Source organism: Tursiops truncatus, chromosome 17 (assembly GCF_011762595.2).
Source record: "Tursiops truncatus isolate mTurTru1 chromosome 17, mTurTru1.mat.Y, whole genome shotgun sequence".
NCBI classification, from domain to species: Eukaryota; Metazoa; Chordata; class Mammalia; order Artiodactyla; family Delphinidae; genus Tursiops; species Tursiops truncatus.
In genome coordinates, this window is record NC_047050.1 from 43423504 (window position 1) to 43439782 (window position 16279).

At 41.7% G+C, this 16279-nt stretch overlaps 1 protein-coding gene and 2 long non-coding RNA genes across 4 annotated transcripts in view; 1 reads left to right on the top strand and 2 right to left on the bottom strand.

The window, feature by feature from the left end:
• The window catches only part of LOC141275687 (uncharacterized), a 52777-nt gene extending 47189 nt beyond the window's left edge, over positions 1-5588 (bottom strand). Inside the window, exon 1 of the long non-coding RNA XR_012327294.1 lies at positions 749-5588. This is a non-coding gene — a long non-coding RNA (uncharacterized lncRNA). The remainder of the gene's footprint in view (positions 1-748) is intronic.
• Positions 1-16279, top strand: part of LOC141276922 (uncharacterized) — an 82120-nt gene that overhangs the window by 12455 nt on the left and 53386 nt on the right. The window lies entirely within an intron of this gene.
• The window catches only part of LOC117308693 (uncharacterized), a 122756-nt gene continuing 112094 nt past the window's right edge, over positions 5618-16279 (bottom strand). The window contains exon 8 of one of the 2 annotated variants that reach the window (XR_012327291.1): positions 5618-10138. The gene's annotated coding sequence lies outside the window, so the exon portion shown is untranslated. The remainder of the gene's footprint in view (positions 10139-16279) is intronic. The other variant, XR_012327290.1, reaches the window with a different exon arrangement.

The following is a 16279-nucleotide window of genomic DNA, read 5'->3' on the forward strand; positions in this document are numbered from 1 at the left end:
AAAGGATTTCTGAACTGAGGCTGTTTTGGGGGATGGGGTAAGGGAAGAGGTTTGGTCGGGTATTTCTGCTGCTATTTGCTTATGCTAGATATGGGTAAACTATTTTTGCAAAGGGCCAGACAGGAAATATTTTAGGCTTTAGGGGCCATACAATCTTTATTGCAACTGCTCAGTTCTGCCGTTGTAACAGGAAAGCAGCTGTAGACAATACGTAAGCAAATGAGCATGATTGAGTTCAATAAAACTTTATTTATGAACACTGAAGCTTGAATTTTATGTGATTTTCATTTGTCACGAAATGGTATTCTTTTAAAAAATGTTTTCAGCTATTTAAAAATGTAAAAACCTTTGTTATTTCGTGGCCCAAAATAGGGGGAGAGAGAAATTTGGCCTGCAGATTCTAATTTGTCATCCCCTGGCTTATGTCAAGATTCCAAGATCCCCCTTATACCAGTCAACTAACAACCAACCAGAAACCAACCAACTACCAATCAACCACCAAATAAACAACAAACCAACCATGCAGCAGGGTTAAAGGAGGTAAGGGAAGGTGTCTTGTAGAGGATCAAGCCATCCGAGTTGATAAGGGGGAGGGTGTTACAGGCAGAGGGACTGAGCTGTGCCTGATGCCGTGTGCCTGCTAAAGCTAGAGGACAGGGCTAGCCAGAGGCCACTGATGCAGTGACATTGTCACCTCTTGGGCATGTTCACATTAAAGACAACTACCATTTATACGGTGCTCACTCACCGGGCGCCGGCAACTCTGCTTGAAACTTCTGATGGACTCTTCACTTTCTTGTGCAGTAGGTGTGGTTGTCCCTCTATGAGAGACACGAACTGCTGAACGCCTTGCCAAAGTCAAACAGCTGGTGACAGAACCAGGATCCGAACCCCGGCTGGTTGACCCACAGCCTCCTTCCGTCCCCCGCTCCATGCAGCCTCTTCTAGGAAAGATCTCAGAAAATCAAGGCAGTTATCCTGCCGGAGTTCCCCAAAGCAAGCTTTATCATGCTAAATAGGAGACAGCTGGTAATAACTCATCAGTATCTGTTAGGATCAGCAAAGGCTCTGAACTGCTGACTTCCTTCATCTGCCACTTTAGGGGAAGAGGCAAAGAGATGTAATGGGAAAGAACACCTGAGCTTGACTCCTGGCTCAGCTGTTTATTATCTGTGTGATTTGCTTAGCTCCCTGAGCCCCAGTTTCCTTACCTGAAAGGTGGGGAATAAGAGAAACTGCCTAGCAGACTCATAAGAATTTAAAGAGACGATGCATGCAAACAACTGGCATAGTGCTTGTCACAAAGTAGGCACTAACTCAAGGCTGCTACCCTTCAAGCAGTCATTGCTCATTCATTCTATAAGCATCTATTGAGCAGCTGCTGTGTGCTGGGCACCGGGTAAGCATTGGGATAAACACATGAGTCAGACATTTCCTGCCTCCAAGGAGCTGACAGTTGGTAGAGTGACAGGCACATAAACAAATAAGTTTGACCACGTGCCACAGGAATACGTGGGGCCAGAGTGAGAGCACATATGAAGGAGTCGGTATTTCTAAGTGAATAGGTAAAGGGACACAGAATAGGCTTCAAAGAGGAGGTAGCCGTGTTTATATCCAGGCAACTCAAGCTAGCTGGTCCTGTGCAACTCCTGTGGCTGATCTCTCACCAACATAAATCTTGTCTCCGGGAAAAGATGAAAAAACAACCCACTTTTCCTAAAAGCATTTTAAAAATCTATGCAAATTTTGGAAAGCAAAACAGGAAGTCAAATTATAGGCAAGGAAAACACTCCTTCCTTAGCAAGTCTCTTTGCTTTGGAAGTTTCCTGCCAGGATGTTGACCAGAGAGAGAAACGGCCTGACTAAGAATCATTTGTTCCTCAGGAGTTTCTTTAAAAAGAAGCTGATTTCTTTATTTTCACATTCTCTGTGGCCTCGGGAAACACCTTCTACAAAAATAGAACTATCCAAAAGAGATTAAGGAGAAACGACTCCTTTCGGGCTTAAACTGTCCATGTATGACAGTGGCATTACCGCCTTCGAGTCTGCAGAGTTTTTATATAAAGCACGTTACAGCGGGAGGGGGCTGGGACAGGCTGCCTGAATTTGGGTTCCGGCTCCACCATTAAATAGTTATGTGACCTTGGGGCTGTTGGGAGAGATAAATGAGATGATACCCATACGGTGATGACCAGGCCACCTGGCCCAAGAAATGTTAACATTTAGTTATCATTTTGTTTCCTCTTAGAATCCATCTATTATAGCCCATGAGGCTAAGCATGGTCTGTTCCACCTTCCCCGTGTGGTTCTGTGCTCCTGGTCACTCTGTCCTCTTCTTGGTTCAACACACGACATGCTCCCCCACTGAGTCTTCTCACCACTGTGCCTTTACCGTGACCAGCTCTCACCTCCCCCTTCATCTGTCTGACTGCTATTCATCCTCTGCATCTCAGCTCAAACAACTTGCTCAATGAAAACCTCCCTGACCTCCCAGCCTAGGTGAGGTGCCCTGGTGAATGTGCCCATACGTCTGGGAAGTTTTCCATTGTGACAATGTCACACTTGCAGTTACTTGTTCATGTCCAATTTCAAACTAGAACGTAAGCTACGAGAGGCTGCTGGCTCCAGGCATCTAGCTTGGTACCTGGAGTGTAATTATATTCTATAGATACCTGTTGACTGGGCAGTAGGTAAGCAGGTATTATTATCCCCCTCACAGAGGAAGAAACCAAGAAGCCAGTGAGTATAAGAGCAGACTCATGATCACACAGCTAGGGGTCTCAGGACCCAGGACTTGAATCCTGGCCTCTGTCTTGAAACACAGTGGTGCTTCCAGGAAAAAGCCCCAGCGACTGAGTTTAGAGTACTTGGACTCTCATTCATCTACTCTATAAATGTGCAGAAATGTCAAAAACCTACTATCATGCCACAGAAATATTGGAGCTGGGCCTCTCTTTCGATGAAAACCCTCTCTTTTCAGTCCCAAGCAGGGTCCTTTCTCAACCCTTTCCTTCTTACTGATAACACAAGTCCCAAGGATGTCTTTTGCTTACCTCTTCTTCCCAGGGTTCCGGCGACTCTTCACTGGGAGCCCCTTTCTTTGCTTAGTTTGAGGTTCAGAATAGTGTAGAGGCATGCATCCCACCCTTCAGTTTCATCCTCTGCTGTGATTGTGAGACAAGCACACAATCTCATTTTTATATTTTTTTTTTGCGGTACGCGGGCCTCTCACTGTTGTGGCCTCTCCCGTTGCGGAGCACAGGCTCCGGACGCGCAGGCTCAGCGGCCATGGCTCAAGGGCCCAGCCGCTCGGCGGCATGTGGGATCTTCCCGGACCGGGGCATGAACCCGTGTCCCCTGCATCGGCAGGCGGACTCTCAACCACTGCGCCACAAGGGAAGCCCCTCATTTTTACTTTTAAAGGTTTTTACTGCTTGGTGGAAATAAAGTCACATGCATACATATACACATATACCTAAAGACAAACACTGGGGAGGCAAAAAAACTTCAAGAAATCTCAAAAGTCTCCAGTAGTAATTGTCCCTGACTTTCATCTTTCCTGTCAGTTATCATTTGAGGGGACTGTCCTGGATGCCCCCATCCCCATCCACATGCTCATGTGGCTGATGGGGGAAGGCCAAGATCAGGCATGGTGCCCTAAGTTCACAGAGGAAGGCTTTGTAATGAAACTCAAAATAGGAAAGAAGAGAGATATTTAAAAAGTATAATAAAGACCTAGTGGGTGCTAATTGCAGAGATTAACCAGAAGATGATATCTTTAGGGAGTGCCACCAGTGAGGAGGGGACCATGTGTGGAGATGGCCTAGCTAGAGAAGTAGTAACACTGACTCCTTGGTGGACTTACTTCTCCCCACAGAAGAGCTACAGATACTTCCTCCAGATCAAAGACAAGGAGGAAAGCCCAGGAGTTGTGGGGGAATGGGAGGAATCAAAGCAAAGGAAATACAACCTTTCACAGATTTATATTTTCACAGTTTTCTTCCCATCCTCGTCTTACATTTCCTTGGGACAACTGGTATACCCTATTCCATCACTCTTTTCTTTCTTTTTTTTTTTTCCCCTGATGGTGGACCTTCTTCTACTTACCAGGTTGTCATGCAAGATACCCAGATAACCCTGTTAGGGTGAAACAATAGGAGCCAATCAATTGGTTTAAGTGTTCTAGACCCAAGTTTCATTTTGCTTCAAAGCAATAAGCAAGGGACTTCCCTGAGGTCCAGTGGTTAAGACTCCATGCTCCCAACTCAGGGTGTCCGGGTGCGACCCCTGTCAGGGAACTAGATCCCACATGCTGCAACTAAGAGCCCACATGCCGCAGCTAAAGGATCCTGCATGCCGCAACAAAGATCCCACATGAAGCAACGAAGATCCCACATGCTGGCAAGCCAAGACCCAGCACAGCCAAATAAATAAATATTAAAAAAGAAACTTATTAAAAAAAAAAAAAGCAACAAGCAAGTCCCTTCCCTCCCAAATCTCACCTGCAGCATATAGGAAAAGTCAAATTAGGCATTTCTGATGCAAAATTGTCAGGGGGCCCAGGTTCGATCTCTGGTCGGGAACTAGATCCCGCACGCACGCGACAACTAGGAGTTCGCATGCCACAGCTAAGGAGCCCACGAGCCGCAACTAAGGAGCCCACGTGCTGCAAGTAAGGAGCCTGCTTGCTGCAACTAAGATCCGGCACAACCAAATAAATAAATAAATATCTTTAAAAATTTGTTGGAGTAAGGAAAGAGGAATGAGAGAGATAGAGTCTTTCTCCTGAGAGACATTCATCTGAATGTCTTTTGTCGGCTTGAACAGTAGGGTCATGTGGTATAGCCCCCGTCCCTGAAAAACATGGCGATTCCTAGGAAATGTTCTATCCATGTGGACCAATGATTGAAGGAGTGTTACGTAAATAAAAAGAAAGGGGGAAGCTATATGCCCTTCCCGTCAAGAGCAGAAACCAAGCCTTCATCTTCTTTATATCTCCACAGCATAGTGTAGGGCTTGGCGTGAGAGAGCGTATCAATAAAGGTCTGTTGAACAGAAGAAAACTTTGGAAATGAGGAGAGCTGAGAGCACTGTGATTTGATGCAGGTTGAATGACTGCTGGGAATGGCCTTTGGGAACAGAAGAGGAGGAAGAAAAGATTAGGGGAGCTGACTGGAGGTGTGTGTTCACAAAAGGGGAAAGCGAGTTTCGGGAAATTTATGTGAGCAGGAAATTAGGGGAGGATCATGACTTCCAATACCCAGGGCCACATGTAGTGTAGCCTGGCCTGATTGTGTGGACATGACCTGACCCAGATAGCAAGACCTTATTCCTCAGTGACAGAATAGATGAGGCAAAGGACTGTTGGTTGGGCTGGACAGAGGATGTAATTAAGAAGTAAATCTGGTATCAGCTATAAAATTGGAACTGCAAAAAGCACTATCAGTGGCTTCCCTGGTGGTGCAGTGGTTGAGAGTCCGCCTGCCGATGCAGGGGATGTGGGTTCGTGCCCCAGTCTGGGAGGATCCCCCATGCCGCGAAGCAGCTCGGCCCGTGAACCACGGCCGCTGAGCCTGCGCGTCCAGAGCCTGTGCTCCGCAACAGGAGAGGCCACAACAGTGAGAGGCCTGTGTACTGCAAAAAAAAAAAAAAAAAAAACTCTATCAAAGTAAGTTAAGTAATGAGACTATGTACTTCTGGGGATGTTCAATCACTGAGTATGTTTTAATCAGACAAGACACCATCAAAGAAGGATACCAAGGAGAATGATGGAGAGAGCTGTTAGGAAACAGTGTGGTCTTTGGAAAAGAAAGTCTTCGACAAATTGTGAAGACAATGAAATGAAGGAGGAGAGAAGATAAAGAATATTTTTAACAGAGTGAGTGAGAGAAAATAGAACAGAATTTTATTTTTTATATTACTGAGGATTAGTTTGATTTCAAGTAACAGAAAATCCCCCAAAGAGAGGCTTATACAAAGTATGAGATTATTTTTGTCTCCTGTGATGGTCCAGTTAGGCGACCCAGGGCTGGTGTGGAAAGCGCTTCAAAGTCCTCAAGGCCCCAGGCCCCCTCGGCCTCCCACTCTGTCATCCCTAAGAGTGGTCAGCCTCCTCATGGCCCAGGATGGCTGGGTCCTGGCAGAGGGGCTGAAGAAAAGAGGGCAAAGAGCAGACACTGGGTGTCTTGTAAGGAAAATTCCCAGGCACTGCCGCATGATACTTCTGTCCCCATCTCATCAGTCAGAACTTAGCAACAGGGAAGCTGGGACATAAGGTGTGGTGTCTGAGAACCCATATCCCCAGCTGAAAAACAAGGGATTCTGTTACTGAAGGAGATTTTTAAAAATGGATATAGGGGCTTCTCTTGTTTTCTCTGCTACAGTGCCATAAAATATATATATATTTTAAAAACCATGGCTAAGAGGTTGTATCTTCATAATAGCTGAAAATTATTCTCCAGATCTTAATGAAAATGATTTTTAAAGTGAAGATTCCATCCTAGAATTTTATCTTGAAGCTGATTAGCCTTGAGACATAATAATCCCCTCACTTGCAGATAACACTGGATTTTACTCCACGGTCAAGGCTGTCTAAAGCAGTGAGAGCAGTTGGTTTGTCCAGGTCTTTATGACCCTGGCTTACTAACTCTTTCTCAAAGTCACTTTTCAAAGGAAAATAAATCCATTATCATCATTACATTGTTAAATTCAGTGAACTGTAAACCAACAATGTGAGCCTCATGGAAACCTGTCCTCACTCAGAAGCACAGCTTTGCAGTAACTGCCACACTGCGTTCCTTTGGTTCTGAGCTCCAGCAGCCAACTCCCTTGGTTTACTTTGTGTTGTAGCCCATCCTAGTGCATCTCTCCCCTCTGCTGTCCACCCTGCCCACCGATGCCTGAAGACTCTTCCGAGGGCATTGCTGACAACGTGGAACTGTGCTCACCATGTAACTAACATATTGTGCTCCAGTGCCCACTACCTTAAAACAACTTCTTGGCCTGGCCTCCCAGATACATCAAAATCTTACTCACCCTGCTAATCCAACCAGAGTTTCCTCTGAAATGTTGCTATTACACCTGGTATTTGGGGGAAGATGTTAAAGGTATTTTGTGCTTTCCTCCACCATTCTATGCCCTTTGCCTCTTATTGTTACCACTAGGTGATTAGTGGTCTGCTCACTAATAACATAATGGGCTCTGTGGTTTAAACAAAATCGGTTTTCCAACAGGAATGTTAAGAACCCCAGAGAAGTAACATACCTATGTTTAAATGCATTAAAATAGATTTATAATGGTAAGCATATATTAATTATTAACATGAAAAACTAAGCCAATGTACCAACTAGAAAAATAATTGAAAAAAAATTTAAGTACAAGCAAATCATTCTATCTTTTTTCTTCTTGTGGTAAGAACACTTAATATGAGATCTATGCTCTTGACAAAGTTTTAAGTGTACAAAACAGTATTGCTAACCATAGGCACAGTATTGTGCAGCACGTGTCTAGAACTTTCTTGCATGACTGAAACTTCATACCAGTTGGACAGCAACTCCCCTTTCCCCGTCCCCCGGCCCCTGGCAACCACCATTCTCCTCTCTGCTTCTAGGAGTTTGACTACTTTAGATATCTTTCTTTGAAAGAAACCAGTTTGTTTAAGTGTTGTTGGTTCTGCTTTTTAGAAAATGCCTATCATTCTCTCTCTTTCCTCTTCTTTACTCCTATCGATTACCTATTTAAGTGCGAGAGATCTGTGAGCAAAAGGAACTACTAATATCTACTCTAATTAATATTCAGTTTATTAAAGTTGAACACTTTATTTTACCTTTTTTAAGCCTTCAAACTTAACCTATAAATCTAACTTATAAATTTTTTGTAAATACAGTGATTTATGTAAAAATGAGAACGACTGCTTTTTTGTTATTTGATTAGTGTTCAATTAACTTATATATTTAAAAAGACTAAGTTTCCTCAACTGACCACGTTTACACATGTAATTAAGTTTCCTAAAATATTTTTCAACTACCCTTACAAATTTGATATATTTGGTTTTCTGAAATATTTCAAATGCCTGATGGGGCAACACTTACAAAACCCAGCAAGTAAAATCTTTCTACATCTCAATTAACTCTTACAAACCTAATAAAACTAACTTATATCTGTCGTAAATTGGGTTCTCTTAAACATTCAAACACTATTTACGAACATGTTCAATTATTTTACAACTTTCAGATGAAAATCACAAATGGAGTACCAATTTATCATTTCAAAATAAAATCACAAGGCTAATTGGTTAGATTCTCTTAAACATTTCAAACTCCTTAAATAACACACACAAACTTAACTCATAAAACTTAACACGGAAGTAATAATACTACAAGTTTGATTGGCTTCATCATCTGCATATTTTTTCTACGTCTTTTCCATGGAAGTAAAGTCACTTTAACCAGCCAAGGGGAGCAGGAAGGCAATTCAGGCAGGATGGAGTTATTTAGAACTGCCATACAGATTCTCAGTAAGACATACAAGACTAGGATTTTTTTCCTGGATGATCCTATCTGAGCAACGGGTTAACACACTGAGCTGCTTTTCATAGTTGGATTGGTTCTGTCTACTGTGTCACCGGAGGAGGAGTGTGCCATGCATCCCAGAGTGTCTTTCAAAGTTCACCCTTATCCTAATTTTATCATAGCCTCTTTCACTTTTTAACACATGATTTGGGTAGATAGAATTCTGCAGTCCCCCTTGGGGTGTAGCCTATCTTTTCACCAAGTGATTAGATTTAATTGAATTTTCCATCCTCTTCAGTTTATAGAACTCTTTGTATCTTTTACTTCATTATCTGTTTCATTGTGGCAGAGACTGGCTGGGTCCTCACCCCACCTGTTTCCTCTTCTTCTTGGGCACAGAGCCAGACTTCGTTTCACATCTTCTCCTGCAGTTAGGTGTAGCCATGGGGCTGATTTTCGGCCAATGAAATATGAGTAGCCTGCCCCATAAAACCTCCCCAGGCTCCGTCATCCAGGATCTTTCCTCTTCTGCAGGCTTGATGCTGAGCAGCAGGGCAATCATGGAAGCTATGTATTAAAGATGGTAGAGCCATGAGTTGCAAGGGCTCTGGATTGGAAAAGTGGTTATCTCACTCAAGGTCGCCTGGTGAATCTGTGGCAAAACTCCAACTAGACACAAGGTCTCATGATTCCCAGGCTGGTCTCTTCTTCAAGTTAAGCTGCATCCGTTTTGGACTTGACCTGAGTGAAAAATAAACTTCAATCATGATGTTAAAGCAATTATGTATCTTTTGGAACTGTTTGTTATGTTAACTTAAATGACCACTAACCTTTGTTTATTGTCATTAGAATGAAAAATCCTTAAAGCTGGTGATAGTGATGAATCAAATTCATATAATGTTAGTTAACGCTGCACGTCCTGAGTCAATGGAAAACACGAAGTGGAGGTGTTGGGTATATGATTGTTCAGAGTCATTCTTGCCCTTTACATCAAAACCTGACCTAACTCATTTTTTTCAAATAGAAACTAACACTGTGAGACTTGTGCACCATTTTAGATACCTTTTTAAAAAACATCCAATAAAACAAAAATCAGCAGCCCATTGACAATTAAATCAGCTACAATTCATGAGATAAAAATAAACCTATTGCTCAGCTATAAATATTCTCAGTTTTATGATCAGACAGAAGAATTTCTCCAAGGGCTTTGATAAACAGGAAGCTATGTGATACAATGGACAATATCCTTGACAGACAAAACAATGTATCAGCTACTCAGTCTCTTAAACAGGCCAGATGCACATATTCAAGGCATTAAATTGAAAATAATTTAAAATAGAGATTTTTGTTTTCTTCTAAGAAATAAAAAGGTATAGTACTGTAACAAAGTTCAATAATAAGGCTCCCATTCTTTTTTTTTTTTTTTTGCCTCTGGTTACTTCACATTCTGCTTTTGGCATTTGAGGTTGCTAAAGGTTATGGGTTTCTGAAAGCATTGTTTTCATGCACAAACAGGCCTGTAGTCAGACAGCTTTGTGCTTACAGACCAGTCACAGTTTCCCTCTTTGGTTCTACACCAACTGGTTCTGCCACGTGTGGGTTGCAAGTGCCTCAGGAAACACTTTAATCTAAATGGAACAACACACATTAGATTTGAAAATAAAACTACTCATGAATGTATTTCTTTCAAAATTGATTGTACATCTCCCCCCACCACACGCAAAAAATTAAAACTTAAACTTCTCTGTGAGAAGAACCTGCAGGGACAATAAAAACAGACTTTAGTACTGAAATCCACAGGAGAGAGAAAAGAGGCAAATGATGGACATTTAGGAAGAAGTGTTAGAATAAATATTAGTAAAGCAGAGGATGGGTATGTAATGAAGTTCTTTCCATAAATTGTATCAGTGATCAGTGCATTCAAGTAGCAAAAATCTGACTAAAAGCGATTTCAACAAACAGGGTTTACATTTCTCCAAACACACAAAGGGTAGAAGTAGGCAGTTAATGATGTCGATTCATCAGCTCAGTGATGTGATGCATGCTAATATCTCTGCAGTTCTCTTGGCCTTTCTTTATCCTAACAAGATGACGGCCCTCAAAGTCTGCTGTAGCTCCAGGCATTATACCACTTTCAAGGAAGGAAGAAAAGGAGAAGTGGGTCACAGTGACAATACTTTCCTCTTTTATCAGAAAAGCAAAAGCTTTCTCCATGTGACTGTGTCAAATGGACTTTCCTAGCTACAGAGGCTGAGAAAGTGAACACGTAATGATTGGAGATGGGCAAAAGGAGATGGGAAGGGCCCCAGGTGGGTCAGCCAAACAACAGGTGCTGGAAGAGTGGATGGCTTGTAGTACTCACGCCTTCTTGGTCTTCTCACAATGCGTTTCTGAAGCCAAATAATTCTACACGACATGCTTTTCTCAGTTCATGTGAGACACATGAGTAGGACTTCATGCTTTAGAGAAAAATAATGCTGAACTTTCCCATTTTTGTCCTGCCATCAAGTAGTGACTTCCCCCAGCTCATCTTCCTCCCTATCTCAAACATTCAAATACTCATAATGAAATCCTACCTAAACTTCCTAAGAAAACACACCAAATTATCCATGAACATGGCGGAGGAAAGACTTCCTGGTTTCTGAAACATTTCACCTATTCCAAGGAAGAACTTTGAAAATCAGCTAGCAAAGGAATTTCTAGAAAGTAACAAATTTAAAAAAGACAATCACAAAATCCAAAAATTCTGAATGCCCAATATAACCTATTAAAAGAGATTTGAACATTAAAAAATAAAGCCAAATTCCCCTTTTATATTATGATAGATGATAAATCCACCTGGAATGGATCCAATGGTACTATAGCCTTTCCCAATTATAGAACCTTCACATTTGGGGGCTATTTTATAATACAAAGAAAGCATAGCATATTCCTGCTGAAAAAGAGCGAATGGCAGCCCAGCCTCCCCGCCCCCTCCACCTTACCCCTACCCCCAACCCACCCCAAGCTCTGAAACAAGGCAGTGAATTGTATTTAGCTGTAGCTTAAATAGGGCTGGTTTACCTCTGATTCCAGCTATGTATTCGTCTGGGTATGCTGCTAGGCGAACTGTGCTTGAGAAGAACTGGCTCAGTAATCCTGGGCTATGTTCAGGTACAATTAGGCACAATGTCTAGCAGAATTTTCCTCTGTGATATCTTATTATATTTAAGCAAGGAAATTAATTACAGGGCAGCACTTGCCTGATTGCATCTCTGAGTTACATTACTGCTAAAGACTGGACAAGGTGGTCACAATATCCTGGCTGAATTTGAAAGCATGCTTCCTGCTATGAGGCCTCTCCAGCTGAAGAGAAGAAAGAGTGTGTACAAAGAGGGAGAAAATTAAGTCCACATGGTGAGTTGCATGCAATGAAATTGCCTGCTAGAAAAGGGCTGCATAATCCCCAGATCAGATACGTCTAAGTTCTACCTCCAGGAAAACATCTTCAGAGGGAAAGACTCTTACTCTTTTATCAGTCTAGAATCCGTTATAGAAAGCCTATAGAGAGCTCTGGGAGTTCCCTGGCGGTCCAGTGGTTAAGACATCGTGCTTCCACTGCAGGGGGCACAGGTTCAATCCCTGGTTGGGGAACTAAGATCCCACATGCTGCGTGGTGAAGTCAATAAGTAAATAAATAAATAATCCAACGTCTAATTGTTTAAAAAAAAATCCCATAAATATAGCTAATAAGATGGAATGAAGCACTGATACATGCTACCACATGAGTAAACCTTGAAATTATCACACTTCAGTGATAGAAGCCAAACACAAAAGGCCATACGATTCTATTTACATGAAATGTCCAGAATAGGCAACTCCACAGAGACAGAAAGTAGATTAGTGTTTACCAGGGCCTGGAGGAAATGGAGAATGAAGAGTAAGTGCTAATAGGTACAGGGCTTCTTTTTGGGGTTATGGAAATGTTCTGGAATTAGAAAGCAGTAGTGACTATATTAAAAACCATGGAAGCATACACTTTAAAATGATGAATTGTATGTTATGTGACATATACCTCAATTTTTTTAAAAGCCCACTTATGGGAGGAAGTAATTGAAAAAAATAAATGATGAGGGACTCCCCTGGTGGCACAGTGGTTAAGAATCCACCTGCCAATGCAGCGGACATGGGTTTGAGCCCTGGTCCGGGAAGATCCCACATGCCGTGGAGCAATAAGCCCATGCACCACAACTACTGAGCCCGCGAGCCACAACTACTGAGGCCCACGCACCTAGAGCCCGTGCTCCGCAACAAGAGAAGCCACCGCAATGAGAAGCCCGCGCACCGCAACGAAGAGTAACCCCCGCTCGCTGCAACTAGAGGAAGCCTGTGCGCAGCAACGAAGACCCAACGCAGCCAAAAATAAATAAATAAATAAATAAAATTTATTTAAAAAAATAAGGACTATACTAACGCACACATTAAGATGGAATAGCACATATTTTGGGATGTTGAACACTGTGGTAGAAAAAGCAGTGGGCTGAAAATCAGGAGCCCAGTAACTCTAAAGTCACTTAACTTCTCTGGGCCTCAATTTTCTGGTCCTCACACAGCATGCGGACAGCCCTGGCAGAGATCCTACTACTTTCGAGGTGTGCCTCAAAGTGGGATTGCCTTGACTCCGCCTTTCCAGAACCCAGTTCTTTGGGGTCAAGTGCTTTTGGAAGCCAAACAGGCTCCTTCCTTCTCTCACAACTTCCACCTCCTTCCCTCAAGTCAGTCCAATTCTGTGCCTCTGACCAGGGTAGCAAATCTGAGGCCAGAGTTCAGGCACAAGATCCATGTACAAGTTTTTTAAACATTTTGAATGACAGTGAGTCCCCTACATTTGAACCTTCAAGTTGTGAACTTTCAAAGATGCAAACGTGCGTTCCATCAACGTCAGGCCTGAGTGAGATTGCAGCCTGCCCTCCGTCTCCCATTGCTGAGGATCCTTCAGCTCTACCATCTCCCACCTCCTCTCCCTCCTCTAGTCAGTAACTCTTCTTGCCTGTTCACTCGATGCCAGCCCCTGTACGCCAGCTGTTGTACTGTACTACTGTACTTTCCAAGGCACTGTACTGTAAGATTAAAAATGTTTTATTTTTTGTGTTTGTTTTTTATGTATTATATGTGTGGAAAGTATTATAAACCTATTACAGTACTGTACTATATAGCCAATTGTGTTAGTTGGGTACCCAGGCTAACTTTGCTGGACTTACAAACAAATTGGACTTACAAATTGGACTTACGAACGCACTCACAGAATGGAACTCGTTCGTATGTAGGGGACTTACTGTATTTATGTCTTTAATGTCTTTTAGCTATGTTCTGTAGTTTTCACTGTGCAAGTCTTTCACCTGCTTGGTTAAGTTAATTCCTAAATATTTTATTCTTTCTGATGTTATTTTAAATGAATTGTTTTAAATTGTTTATATGGTTCCTTTTCAGATTGTTCATGGTTCATGTACAGAAATGCAACTGATTTTTATGTGTTGATTTTGTATCCTGTTACTTTGCTAAATTCATTTATTAGTTACAACAATTTTTTGTGTGGAATCTTTAGGGTTTTCTACATGTAAGATATCAACTGTGAACAGAGGTAATTTTACTTCTTCCTTTCCATTTTGGATGCTTTTTACTACTTCTTCTTGCCTAATTGCTCTGGCTAGAACTTCCAGTACTATGTTGAATAGAAGTAGTGAAAGGGAACATCCTTGCCTCATCCCTGGTCTTAGAGGAAAATCTTTCATTTTACCAATAAGTATGATATTTGCTGTGGCTTTTTCATATATAGCTTGTATTATATTGAGGTAGTTTCTTTCTATTCCTAGTTTGTTGAAATGCAAGGAAAGTTCAAGATATGGAAAAAAACCACATGATCATCTCCACTGAGGCAGAAAAAAGCTGTTTACAAATTCAACACACTTTCATGATAAAAAGTACTTTGGAACTCTGGAGTCTGTTGAATTTTGCCAACCAAGATCATTAAAAAGCACTACTGTCTACTATTATCATTATTTTATAAATTTCTTTATTTCCTGCCACCAAAAAAATATGTCATTTGGGATGGGTATATTCTTATTCATTCATTCAACAGGTATTTATTGACCACCTACTATGCGCCAGGCACTGTGCTAGATGCTGAGAATACAGTGGTGAATGAATAAGATGGATATGACTTCTGCCCTCTTAGAACATCAATCTAGTGCAAAATATGAGCCTGTCTAAAAAATCTCATAAAGCAAACAAATTTATAAGATAGTATCAAGCCATTTAAGTGCCGTAATGGAAATAACCGAGTACAGAGAGTAGACTTAGCAATACACCATTGGTGGGGAAGCAAGTCAGTGAAAGGAATGAGGAATGGAGTTGGTGGATACACAAGCATCTCTTATTATGTTTTGTGCTCTTCCATATGTTTCAAATATTTCATGGTTAGGTAAACTTTAAACAATTAAAGTAAAATAAAGAGGTATTCTATACCTCTTTATTTTTCCCTTTTTCTTTTTAATCCCAAACTCAAATTATGTAACACTTTAGAAATCTATTGTGTGAGAGTTGCTTTCCAGCTCTACACACACATCAGAATCACCTGGACCCTAAAAATACAGATTCCCCTAAACTTATCGTGGTCATCATTTCATGATGGATGTGAGTCAAATAATTATACTGTACACCTTAAGCGTATACAGTGATGTATGTAAATTTTATCTCAATAAAACTGGAAGAAAAAAAGACTATAACTAATAGAAAATTTAAAAACACATACACACACACAAATAGATTCCACAGATTTCCATCTCCAGAGATTCAGATTCAGTAGGCTTGGGGAAGGGCTCAGGAATCTATTTTTAAAAAACACCCTGATGATTCTGATGCAACCACGTAGGATTCTTATTTGGGAATCACTGATGCAAAGCAAGTATTGGTTGTGTGCCTAGAAAGAGTTGTGTGCCTAGAAAGATGCATGTATTTTAAAAAGAACTTGCTATTTAAGAGTAGACAGAACGACAATTTTTGTAAAGAAAAGAACTCTTTGTAACATGAATAAAAGCTAATCAGTTCTATGCATCCAAGTATGTATACATTGTATTTCCTTCAAAGAGGGCACATGTCTAGGAGCATTTTTCCAACAGAGAAAGTTGGCCCCTTCTGCCTATCCATTATTTTCATCTTAAACACCAGTTTGGATGTGCTAAAGTAAAGCTTTAGTTAGTAACTTTGGTTAGGTCACAAGCTCATCTCTGGATGTATCAATGAGCTATGTTTTTTCTCTGGCCATGACCAGCCCATGTGCCTTACAGAGACCAACCCCTTGTAAGCCTCTCTCTGATGGTGGTGTCATAGCGTCCTGTCTGCTGGGTCTTTTAGGTATTACCTCTTTGGGCTCCAGCAATACTCACCCTCTTCTCCCACCCCCAGCCCCTCTGCCCAAGCAGGAGACCCCTAGAAAAGCTTCCAAAGGACTTTGTCAACGTTTGGCAGATAAAGATGATAAATGTCAGCCAGGACTACAACATCTCCTATAAACTCAAACTATAAATCATTGTGCTATTTCAACACTGTCACTTGCTGTGGGGTTTTTTTTTCTGATTAGTGTTTTTCCATTGCATTTTCTTCCCTCTTTCTTGTGTGTAACCAGGAAGCTGAGCAGGGTAGCCTGTGAGGAAGGCCGGCCTCCTGCTTGAGTGCGCTTGGTGAAGAAAGCCCTGTTCCCAAATTTCTGAGTGCTTTGGGGCCCCTAAAGG